Here is a 13841-nt window from a genome sequence, read left to right as displayed (position 1 = left end):
ACAAACTACATGTATTTGTCCAAGTAATAATATGAAATTGTTACTTAAGTGAACAAGTTCTTAACAAGTACCAAGAACAGCGTGTCAAAATACATGTACTTGTACAAGTAAAAATATGAAATTGTTACTTAAGTGGACAAGCTCTTAACAAGTAGTATTCATTTAAGGACAACTTGTCAAAATACATGAAGTTGGCCCAGCAGAAACTTGCAATTCTTATTGATACTCAAGTGGACAAGTTCTTAACAAGTACCAAGTAGTATTCATATAATGACAATTTGTCAAATTAAATGAACTTGAGCTAGCATAAACTTTCAATTCTTATTGATACTCAAGTGGACAAGTTCTTAACAAGTACCAAGTAGTATTCCTTTAAGAGCAACTTGTCAAACCACATGTACTTTTTCCAAGTAGACACTTGCAATTCTTATTGATACTGTAGTGGACAAGATCTAACAAGTACCAAGTAGTATTCATTTAAGGATATCTTGTCAAACTACATGTATTTGTCCACATGTAAATTTTTCATTGCTTGCAGTTATTTAATTAGTTTTACATGCAACTCTCTAATATTGAAATTATTAATTTTATCAGATTCATTTCAGCCTTGCTTTTCTTGATGGAAACGTTGATTAAAACCTGTTTAAAATTAATATTAATAATAATTTCTTGTATAAAGATTTAAATTTACTTTTAATTTACATTTTAAATGCATATTTAAATTATGTTTGTATAATAGTGAGAGAGAAAATTACGTAAACTGCAAATTACACGCTCGATCATGCACCACTATAATTATATTATGTTACACAGTTAAAGTGTAAATATAGACAGAAAAAAAAATCGACAATTTTAACTTCCTTTACTTAGAATTCTTAAATGTATGTTTTATTACTTACAAAAAACTTGAACTACGAAATTATTTTTAGACTAGATTTCATGTAATTTTAGTTAATTAATGAAACATAAAATATACCATGTCACTCTGACGTACTGTCAAAAATATATATAAAATGAGACTTGACAGTGACATTTCATTATATATACTTATTTATAATACTTGTCAATAATTAATTAAAAATACTAATAGAAGTGATTATACTATAACAGAAATTTTAAATTTAATTATAAAAAAAGTCAATAGAACCTGTTACCAATAATAAGTTTTGAAAGTAATTAATGTACGAATGAGAATGGAAGTTGGATAGGATGGAGGAAAAAGGAGCATTTAGTTTTTTGGCAAGCTGGGAAGCGGAAAAGTTGCGAAAGCGAACGCTCAATTGAATTTTATGGTCGTATAGTTATAGTGTGGATAGCTGGTCTATTATTAGGGTCGTGAAATATGCTCCGAAACGAGGAGGATGCATATAGCGAACGGCAATCGAGCGAAAAAAGGATGGAAGGAAAAATCCGATTGCACGCGTTCACGTTATTAAGAAACTGCCTATTTTATAACGTCGGGATTCTGCGAACCCATAATAATCTGTGTACGAAATCAATCAAGAATGCGGTTTTGCGAAGGAATCGATGGAACATAAACCGTCTGGAGAAAAGCAATTAATTCGTTGAGGTTCTGGTGGACAAGCTGCGAATCCTGGAATCCGAAAATCCGTCCACGTGTGATCATAGTAGGAGATGTATATATGCACATCTAGTAAGAACAGTCGTCGTCCCTAAACTGCTCTGCCCCAGTGTTTGTGCAGCCTCCTCTTTTATTACACAAGTTATGTAAACAGTAAGAGCAGACCGCCCTCCGCCGCCTCCTCCTGCTCTCTAACCTCTCGTCGCCGCCGCCTCCTCCTCACGCTACTGGCTCAAAGCCCAATTTCTGTTATATAAACTCTGTATTTGAAGAGAAGAGTAGAGAGAGAGAGAGAGAGAAGAGCGATATGAGCAAATAAGAACGAACTAATAAAATCCCATTTCTACGTAAATTCCAACGGAAACGAATCCGTCTCTTCGGCAAGGCAGAAAATATAAACACCTGCTTCAGATATTACCATTATTATTTAGAGTGTTACTGCCGCCCCTCTGCGCCTGATTAAATATTGCCGCTCGCTCAATATGAAAATCTTAATTTGATCCCTTTTAAAGCACCCCCAGCCAACCTTCCCTTTGATTTTCAAATTGTAGCACAAATTACATTCAACATCAAAGTTTTTACTCATATATGTATACATAGTATTTCTCGGTTTTGCCTCGCTTTGACACAGCGTGACATCTGTCACAATGTACCCAACTCATAGGTTGGTATATATGAAGATATAATTGCAGCATATTTTGAGCAAAGGTTAAGTGAGCTAGATGACGCAGTACTGCTAATTGTTAATAAATGATTCGTATTCGTTTAAAGTCACGTAGGAAGATGCAATTATTGGGACTCCCACTTCCCTGTCTGCACCATGATTTATGTCTCACTTCAAAGTTGTAGCTTAATTGACGAATTAAAATTGTTTTTTGAATAGTATAAATTAATATTACTGGCACATAACTTTCAAAGTGATGTAACATTTGATATAAAAATAATTATCTAGTACCAGAGAGTTAAAAACATGTTTTCAATCAAGAGAATTGTTCTACAATATTAGATAATATACATACAAGTCTAGTATACAGGTTTTATCAACTCATTACGATACATTAACTCGATGGCAATCGAAATACCGACAATCAAAATCTTGACAACCGAAATTCTAAACGTATCAGAATGCCGACAACCATAAACCCGAAAGTATCTTATTATTTGATATAGACTTATTCATAATAAACCTTAAAAATATTCTAAATTAAAATTAGATTATTAATAAATTATATTATTATTGTATTTGTTTTAATTGATTTATTTATAATAAATCTTAAAATTGTATATAAAATAATAAACGTTTTGTCGTTACTGTCAATATTATCTTTGTCGAGATTTCGGTTGTCGATATCAACTAACTTGTTTTATACAAGTACAATAATATGTAATATACCAATCGGTTCCACAGAGCAGTGTACTAAGTCGCGATTTTCGTTAATAAATTACATAATTATATTCTATGATTGTTAAGTAATCCGAGAATGCAATTTCGGAATTGTCTTGTAAGCAATGAAAGTAATAATATATGAGGGAAGTGCGGTGTATAAAGTGGTTCTGCGAGTAAACGGGTCGACAAAGGTGAAATAATCCAGTACGACGCGCCGAGAACGTAGGTGGTGGAGGTCGAGTAAGGGTTAGGATCCTGTGCGGAGGGTTGGAGGCGCGGGGGTGTCTAACGTCTTCCCCTGCGGCTTTCGAGATCGTAAACGATGCGACCGTTTACGGCGGCCGAGACTAAGCTTTGAGCGCGGTCTAATTCCTCCCTTATGACTCCAGGGGTTAATTTATATGTAGTCCTCGTCGTCCAGGATGCAGCCGGCATTATGTTGCGTAATCGATCATACGTCGTTTAATTAGGACGAGAGTGCAAGTGCAGCAGCAGTTTAAAGCTGTATCCGTTACTTCACACGACCGAACTGAACTTCGGACGTCTTCAAGAGGGGCCCGCATCGGAGAACCTCCGCAGCCCCCTTCATGATAATTATTGCCCCGCGACGAAACCGTCGGTTTGTAAACAGAGGGAAGAGACCAATTAACGTTCCTACATACAAATTAGACTAATAGCAAAAGGCAATCCATGTCACTTCAATGTTTCTTCCTTCTCGTGCCGTTAAAATCGTACTGTATAGTTCAATCCGGAACAGCGGCACAGCACGTACACAAACATCCCCCCGAAACCGGCAAATCGATAATTAACAATCAATTATGAATTTTAGTATAATTTGGCATGCTAATTCCGTGTGCAAATGCCCGAATTATATTTATCATCGCGCACACATTCGATTATTTATATATATATACACATGCACACACGCATATATATGTAATTTAATATATATACACGAATGTGTAAGTGTGTGTGTGTGTACGGAGTGAATATATTATTTCAAATGTGGCCTGGATGTTTACTACCTATATGCGTATAATTCGGTCGCAATTTTCAATTTAATACTCGAATCGGAAACGGTTTTAATAATCATTTCGCCCCGTCGCATAGGAAAACCCTCCCGCATTTCCACCCTTCAATTCAATTACCGAAACGTTAATATTTTAATTTTATGAATTTATTATTGTCGTCGTCGTCATGCATTTTGTATTTATTCGAACGGAAATTCTGTTGCGTCGCCGATTGATTATATTACATCCCTTTTCCGTATTTTCATTTCCAACTACAACCTTTATATTTACAGTAATGAATTTATATTATTTTTTTTCTCTAAAACTTCATTTTATGAATAAATATTACAAAACATTATTTTTATTATTTTATTATGAAAAGAAGATTATTTGATAAATTGCTGTTGGATAATCATTACTCAATATTTTTGTGGAGTTATACAGAATTGACATTTAAAACATTTCGTTTATTTTGACTGAAAATTTCAAGTTTTGAGTGCGCATTATACTTAACTGTCATTATACATTAAAAAGTATGCCACTGCGTTTCACATCATTAAAAGCATAACTTTTGTTGACAAATGTTTAATGTAATTTAAGCAAAAACATTGTAAAACTATAAGTGCGTATTATATACGAATTTTAATTTCATACAAATTCACACTATTGTAAGTATTATATATAACTTTAACAGTGACTAAAAATGTCATTTGACATTATAATTTGTATATCACTGACATTTAACATTTTTGTTTATTTTGATTAAAATTTCGTACAGGTGGCATTGAACTGTTAAGTAAACAACATATGTTTCTATCAATTTTGGAAAGGAATCGTTCGCACGTATTTGTAGGCAATGATCGTATTTCAGTATGGGAATTTGCGGGATGTTTATTAAATGCACCCGAGGTGTGTCCGTTCGAGTGCGTGCGTGTGTTTGTCCGTTTATTTGTTTTGTTTGCTGTTCGACGGCAAAATTTTTGCCCGAAACGAAATTCGCAATTACGTGATTTGTCATCCAGTGTGTATCATCGCATAAACAAGACCGTCTGAATCATTCAAACGTGACAATTAACGCAACGCACACAGAAAATGGAAACCACAGCTTAAACACATTGTTATCCTCGACACACTAGAGTTAACAATGGGAATACTACTATTACTGCTGGTAGTATACTACTGTAGTATCATAGCATGAAACCCTCCCTCCGTCACTCTCACACTTCATCATAAACGTCTATTAAATCGAACGGAAATTTCGAAGCAAAGCAAATGCGACTCTCAACAAATCGCACTTTTCCATTATGCATAGGAACGCAAACGCATTCAATTCAAATTTCGTTCACTCCTTTTGTTCGCCTATTTTCTCCGCAACAACATCGAGACCGTTTATATTTATTGCTACTTTTTACATGCATCAAACGCACCAAACGATGTTTTCATTTCCAAGACCATAAAATTCAAAGAAACGAGCAAAATCAACTCACTTTAATTACTATTACTATTTTCATTAAGTAATTCCAACGTAGTTTTACTTGGCAAGTACTTTATCAATATGAGACACCTTGCTTCCATTATTTGTCAATTACTTGTCAAGTTTTTCAGAGTAAAATACGCACAGTATATGTATATAAAGGTAAGTTATTTTTGTAATGGTGCTGTCAAGTAAATTGTACAACTACTACATCAAAATGGAACACCCAACATTTTTTGTCAATTACTTGTCAAGTTTTGCAATTCAAAATATTACTTTAGTTATTTTTGTATTGGAACTTGTCAATTAATTGTACAAGTACAACATTAAAATGGGACACGCAATATTATTTGTCAATTACTTGTCAAGTTTAGTAATTCAAACTATTACTTTAGTTATTTTTGTATTGGTAATTGTCAAGTAAATTGTACAACTACTACATCAAAATGGGACACCCAACATTTTTTGTCAATTACTTGTCAAGTTTTGCAATTCAAAATATTACTTCAGTTATTTTTGTATTGGAACTTGTCAATTAATTGTACAAGCACAACATTAAAATGGGACACGCAATATTATTTGTCAATTACTTGTCAAGTTTAGTAATCAAACTATTACTTTAGTTATTTTTGTATTGGTAATTGTCAAGTAAATTGTACAAGTACTACATCAAAATGGAATACGCAACATTATTTGTCAATTACTTATCAAGTTTTGCAATTCAAAATATTACTTTAGATATTTTTGTATTAGTACTTGTCAAGTAACTTACACAAGTACTATATAATAATTGAAACTTCGCTTACACTATTTACCAGTTACTTATCAAGTATTGTTTCAGTAAAATTGCAAGTACTAATATAAGAAACGTGACACCAAGTTTACACTATTTATCAATTACTTGTCAAGTATCGCGTGAATGAATAGCTTCTACAATTGAAAGAGCAAACGACCCAAGAACAAACATCACGTATTTCTAATTATATTTAACACCTATGCGATCTATTAACCATTTCCATTGTTCTCTTTTCCACCGCATTTTTCGTTCCTATTATTTATTATTTTCTATACACACAAGGAACGACTTACATTGTTTGCAAATGCAATTAGACGCAATTAACAGTTATTTTTCAATTAAATAACATCGATGAGCGAAAAGTTCCTCGTTAAATGTTGACAGTCCGCGAAATAAGCGTATTTTTTCATAAAAAAAAAATATAATAATTTATTTCATACTCGTTTATTTATAATTGTTGCAATAAATATTGTTATTACTAGGTAATAAATGAAAATTTTATTAACATTATTAAAATTCAAATAAAAACTTTAAAGAAATATAAACTGTACTTAATTAGGTCAGGTGTCCACGTGGTAAATATTTTTTAAACATATTTAATAACGAATAAGAATCAAATTTTAATCAAAACTAAATTTAAAGACGATACCTTAACAACTTTAAACTAATTTATTACTTATGTAAAGATAATAATTTATTTATTTTCAATTAGTCAAGAATTTTGCATGTTAATTACAACTGCTCAGATAAAATTTGAGAAGGAACAATAAGAAAAATAAACTTAATTTTCGCCTCCAGAAATCAATTAATTTTCTCCCTTTCTCGATGTTCTTCGAAGTCAATTAATTTCTGTTTCCCATTTAAAGAGTTTTTCGACTGCACCGTTTGCATTTGAGAGAGAGAGAGAAAGCCGACATTTTTTCCACATTATTATTATTTTCGCCTTTTATCTTTCGCGTGAGATTTATTGCCGTCGTATGACTTTACCACGAGAGCATTAAACGCGCAATGGTAATTAGTAATTTTACAAAGTATGAAAGGCCTAATGAATCCGCGGCCAATAATTAAAAAACAAATTGCCTCGTAATAAACGTTTATTAAAAGCGTCGGCCCCGTTAAACACATTTCGCAGGGAATGCATGATGTCGATGATGATTATGAAGATGACGATAATGATGATGGTGCTGATGGGAATGACCAACGTTAGAGTATTTCCTCTTCAAACATTACTCGAATCATCTCTACCATCACCATTACACTAGACTTAATAAGTACAGATCGGAATCCGAACGTATCTTCAGATTCCGATGATCTCTTTCTTCAAATAATTATAAAGTAGTTTTTAACATTATGTCTAATATAAAAAAATAACACTAAACCTACTACGCGTGGTCAAATGACCATTTTGAAATTTCGTTTAGAATTTCCTGTATACAAAGTGCAATAATCCTGTATTTTGTAAAAAAAAAATGTGCTGAAAATACAAAAGATGTACATGCTTTCATTTGACCGCTCACGGTAGGATTAGGTATACATGAAGTGTGGGTAGGTTTAGTGTTAAACTTGAGTATTCATTTCTCAACATGATATAAAGTTAGTAGACATGTAGATACTAAAATAAATTTCTTGCCAATTAACATTTGTAATGTAAGATAAAATATATCTTAGAGCTTAGCAAGTTTGCATTCAATTGAACAACCTGTAGTATATTGTCGCAACAGCACCAAATTAATGATCACGTTGTTGTGTGTATGTATATATTGCAAATTTCGCTTCGAATAGAAAACCTAGTAAGCAAGAAGTCGTCAGCGAGGAAGAAAGAATTCGTTGGAGAGGAAGAACTTTCTCTTGAACTTTTGAATGGGAAAACAACAATGTGTCGTATTTTATTTCCATGCAGGTGGAGATATCGTTAGTACTCGTGTAATTCAAGCGCAATTTGAACAAATTATACGACGGTTCGTTTTGAGCAATGCGAACGCAAACACTCTTCAGACATTTCGCAAAACCGAAGTCTGAGAATTAAGCTGCTTCAAAACGAATAAATCTTCACAATTGCACGCTTGTTTAAATTACAACATCATTTTAATGCGCGCCGACTCCCCTCGCTCATTCTGCAGAAACGGCTAGAACAAGGTATGATATTTCATGTGAGAGCATCTCTCCTCCACTATCTCGAAATTGCAGCACTAAACCTAATAATTGAAACTTAAAAACAGCGAGTACATAAATAAAACATAAAAATACATCCTTCAAAATAAAATTATATAGTTAAGAACTAAAACTTTAAAGCAATCAATAAATTGAGATCATAATAAAAACTGTTTAAAATTGTAGACAAATTTAGCTATAGAAATATTTAATGTTAGTTTTTATCATCGTTTTATCAACTTTTAAATAAATAGTATCACATAATATATATCAGTTTTTAATCTTGAGTTCCACAGGGTATGGTTTTGGTTCTCACAATTAAAAATGTAGAAAAATTATACTACTGCCCAAATTCAAACAAAAAAAAAATAAAAACTATAAAATTTCGTTAAAAAAGATCATCAAATGCTTCAATAATACTTAATTTATTTTATTTTACAAATTAAGTAAAATTATTCATGTTTCCTCATAAATTATTGAAATACACATGAAATTTTGATCTAGATTAAGTTTTGGTTTCTTCTTAACTAGAAATACATAAAATCTTATTCTAACAAAATAAAAATAAGTTAATATTATTTGTAAAAAGCCGTTAGAACAAAAATCAGAAATAAGTTGCATTGGAATATTTGTTATAAATAAATATAATGAGTATTATATATTAAATGATTATATAATAAATGTTGTCGTTTATATTGATTGAAGATACTAAACAATGATGAATGTCATATGAAAGTCATTCTTAATTGCTTCCAAACAAGTGGACGTACGTTTGTAGAAATTTAATAGCTTAATAGGCACTTAACAACAAAATTGTTAATTGTTCTTGAGAGACTTTAATTAATTTGTTAATTTCAAATTTTAAAATAACAATTGTTAATTGTTGTTGAAAGACTTTAAATCATCACTTTCTGGATAATAAAGAATTCAAATAAATTTTAAGAGAATTGTTCCGCAAAAAGTGAATAGGTTTTCCGTGAAATTTTCAGGATTTACACGTTGGTGTTCCGTTGCAGGAATATGATGAAACGATGTTACTAAGTATATAGAGTAAGAAAAAAATAGGGAAATAAAATGAATTTGAAGAGATGATAAAATATTTTTTTCTTGAAATGTTTTAAATTTCCTGTATACAACGTGCAATAATCCTGTACTTTGTAAAAAAAAATGTGCTGAAAATGTATATACGTTTCATTTGACTGCTCACGGTAGGAATAGGTATACATGAAGTGTTGGTAGGTTTAGTGTTAAACTTGAATATTCATTTCTCAACATGATAGAAAGTTGTTAGTAGACATGTAGATACTGAAGTAAATTTAAAATATTTTTTTCTTGAAATATTTCAAATTATTTTCTTCTTTTGACGTTACAAGCATATGAAGAAATTTGCAGTTGAAACAATTAATTGATTATTGAAAGACGTAAATATTTTTTGATATTTTAGAATTTACAAAAAAAAATATGACCTTTGATCCTAAATGGGCCAATACATTTTTGTGAATAAATAATAATATATATGATTCGACGTTGTTGATGTATTAAAAAAAGAGTAAGGATAAAATAGGAAAATACAATTAATTTCAAAGGATATGAAAATATTAAGACTTTAAATTATTTTCTTTCTTTTCCTTAATCAGAAAATATGGAGCAATGTTAAAAGTGAGTAAATAGAATGGAAAGAAATAAAACAATTCGAAGAGAAAAAACTTGATCAAATTTCTGCGAGAATTCAATGATAACACATTATTTGAACCAATGATTCACGTTTCCTCCATCCGTCATTAATACAGTAATTATGATAGACGTTTTTCAAAGCCTCCCCGCAAAATCCTCCACCTCTGCTAACGATGTTTTTCCCCGATTTTCCAACCCTTTCATACCCAGCGCATGCATACATCATCCCCAACTCTTCTCATCCTTTTTCGTTTATTATTATTATGTATTTCCACTGCATCTACTGCGAACACACGCCGATGTTAACGTATATGGATGTGTTTTTCTCTCTCTGTGTGTGTTTGTATATGTGTTGCCATTCCAATTATTTCTTGAGCTGCGATATTCTCCTATGCACGTTTTTAATTACGGAGAACGCGCATTCGCTTTTGACTTTTCCCTACATATTTTTTTTTTATTATTATTATTCTCCCTCTCTCGCCATTCTCTCACATCCAGGTCTTTTGTGGACCCTGGCGCGTTTCATCTCCGCTATTACTTTTCCGTCCGTCCATCCATCCGTGCATCCAACCCACCACAAGCTCGAAATTATTTACACATTGCAAATTGATTATATGCATATGTCACATAAGTATATTAAGTTGTTGCATAGCAAAAATATAGAAAAAAAACTCTAAATCTAAATATTTAGAGTATTTCTATATTATAGAGTATTTTCTATTTATAGATTAGCGGTTTCCAAATAGATTTTCAAAAAATATTGGAATTTACACTGATCATTGATGTAACCTTGAACATTTTTGGAAGTTATCATCTATGAACATTTTTGGAAATTGAAAGAAGGAAAGGTGCCAATTTTATTTTTTAATAGGGAGACGTATTAACATACAGTTTGGAAACCACTGGTATACATAGACTTATATAAATTCATAAGATTCCAGAAATTCATACATATCATCATCATTACTTTCTTAAAACCATAAATAGTTTTTGATTAAGTCATTAAGTTTGTACTGTTAGTAGATGATAATTCGACAGCTCTTCAACAAGAGTACTTAATAGAAATATTGATGGTTTAACAAAACTAATAAATTATAAATTTAAAGTGTGCGTTTAATTAAGAATTACTTTCAATTAGGGTTAACATTTGATTTGATTGTCGGAAACCGAGACAACTGTATAAGGCATTCCCGAGAATTCTCCGGACTCGAGAAATTAAAAAAAATAATGTGAAAAGAAGAATAAAATTATATTACATTTTATATTGCACGAAATGCAAAAATAAACTTTTGTTAAAAAGTATGCCTTATATTCAAAATTCAACAATAAAATAATTGTGTGTATTATGTTTTCTTGAATTTATTATTAATGTGTCAATTCATATTTAGTTTTTTTTTTAATTTCAAACTGAACTGTACTATAATTATTACTAGATAATTCCTGAAGATTACAAAGTTATAATTGCTGTAATAGTGTTTACAAACTCTTGAAAGCAAAAAAAAAAGTAGAAAGTGACTTCATGTGCAGCTCATGAAGTGATAGATGGAGTAGGGCAAATAGATTTTTCTGGGTCCGAAGAGATCCGGCTCTTAATTAGATCCGAACCCTGTCACCAGCAGACGCCCCGAGTTTCCTTATCTAATCAATACGTGGCGCGTACGTGTGTTTTGGGGTGTTGTAAACTAACACAAGTTTATCAACATAATACAATGTTGATATCAACATGGCGCCGCAGCCGCCACCGTGATATTAGCCGCCCCCTCCGAGGTGGAAGCGAACGAAGCGAACATGTTATATATATACATATATATATATATATATGTATAGAATATAGTATACACCTATATAGTCTATAGATAAAGAGAGTATAGGTGAAAGCATTGGAATGGGTGAGTAAGAGTGAGAGAGGGTGGCAAAGTGCGGATGAGCAAAGACCAATTCATCAAAACGTCGTGGCCGTGAGCGCAATCCATTCAGTGCAATACCTCCAGACAAAAGCCGACTAATGCGACTGAATAATAATTGGATGTCTTGCACAAAGGGCCTCCTCGTCGTCGTCGCCGCCGCCGCCACCTCTTCCTCCTCACCCATCCTCTTCCACCACCTCTTCAACTCCGCCCAAGCCGCGACCCCAAAAACCCAAACAAAGCAATAAAAATATTAATGGCATCAGTACAGGGGGGGTTGCTTCTCGCGCCGCTTCCTGCAAATCGATCCTCAAAGAAAACCGTAGAAGTATTTGATGCGCGGGGGTCAACAATTCCACCTCGTTGACCCACATAATTAAACGAGTCTTTCGCAATAACTGCGGTCAAGTTTTCAACCGCCTTACTATTGTCCAATTAGTGGCTACACCTTCGCTAAGCCGTACCATCCTCCACCCTCTCGGAATGACCCTTTTCCGCCTAAACACACACGCGAGCTCAAACAAATTATATAATATAAATATACACACAGATGAAGCTGGGGGGAGATGGAGAGAGGATTGTACACTAATATGAATATTCATGCAATATTCATAGTGTTCGGCATTAAAATTCAGCGAAGAATTAAAACTGGAGCCAGAAACACTTTAATTTAGGTAGCGAAGAGTTTTCCCTGTTTCGTTTCTCTCCCTTCATCGACCCTGTTCGTTTTCTTTTTTATTTCATTCTTTATTCCGCTTTACTTACGTTTTCTCCCGACAACACTAATCCATTTTCTTACGAGATTTAGAGGAATTTTATATGGATGCATCTTCCAACCCTCGCAAGTAATTTTCTTTACAAAACACACAATTTCAAAGTGAAAAAGAAACGAAACCAACAAAATAAACAACTTTAAATAAGGGCGAAAAAGCGACTTATAAATTACAATAATTAAACGCCATTCATTTCTGCAAGAATACACTCGCATTTTCCTTAATTTAATCTCACATTTTCTTATCAATCTCAAAGTTTCTCAATTAATTTATTATTTAATTATCCAACATTCATTGAAAATGTCAATAAATCACTTTATCAACTTTTAATAATAAATGTAGTAATTAAATTTAGTATACTTGTTTGATTTCTTTAAAAACTGATAAATTATATAAATAGTTTGAATACATTAATACTTAATTAATGACAGGTTTATCATTAATTAAGCCACGATTGATCGAATTATTGTGTAACGTTTACTATAATTGATTACAATCTATGTAAATATTCACAAATGAGATATTACATGTTTCTTATGGTGTTAAAGACCAAAATTCATATTATATATTTTTTGGTTTAATTAATTAATTAATTTTGAAATATAATCGCGAGATTGCGTTTTAATTAGCAGGTGTTATACGTTTTATTGCGTTCGCGTCGTTTCACTGCTCTCAAAGTCTACTAAATTTAATGAAGCATTCGCAAAACGCTTGTGGTTTTATTGTTCGAATTCTTTTTTTAATTATTCACTACATTAAATCTTTGTTGGCACGATAAATAAGTTGATGAAAACGATAATTCAAATTATTATTTTGAACAAAAAAAACATGAAAAAAAAATTATTGCGCAAATTTCAGAGCAATTAACATAACTGTAACCATTGCAAATACAGTGGAACCTCGCTTAACGAGTTTAATCCGTTCCAACATTTCCGGACTTTTACTTGTATAATGAAACATATTGAAAAATACACATAATATGTGTACACAAGTTTTAAAAATGATGTAGAAAACGCGCAATTCATGACTTCTCTTCTCATCGTCACTCGTTATGCGAAACGTTGCTCGTTAAACCAAGTTCCACTGA

At 32.1% G+C, this 13841-nt stretch overlaps 1 protein-coding gene across 3 annotated transcripts in view; it reads right to left on the bottom strand.

Moving 5' to 3' along the window:
* LOC108562790 (protein groucho-like) overlaps window positions 1–13841 on the bottom strand; it is a 114006-nt gene that overhangs the window by 66814 nt on the left and 33351 nt on the right. The gene's annotated exons all lie outside the window — the stretch shown is intronic.

This window comes from Nicrophorus vespilloides, unplaced genomic scaffold (genome assembly GCF_001412225.1).
Source record: "Nicrophorus vespilloides isolate i.1.1-1 unplaced genomic scaffold, Nicve_v1.0, whole genome shotgun sequence".
Taxonomy (NCBI): domain Eukaryota; kingdom Metazoa; phylum Arthropoda; class Insecta; order Coleoptera; family Silphidae; genus Nicrophorus; species Nicrophorus vespilloides.
Note: the sequence above shows the minus strand (reverse complement) of the source record. Positions and strands in the feature narration are given on the sequence as shown.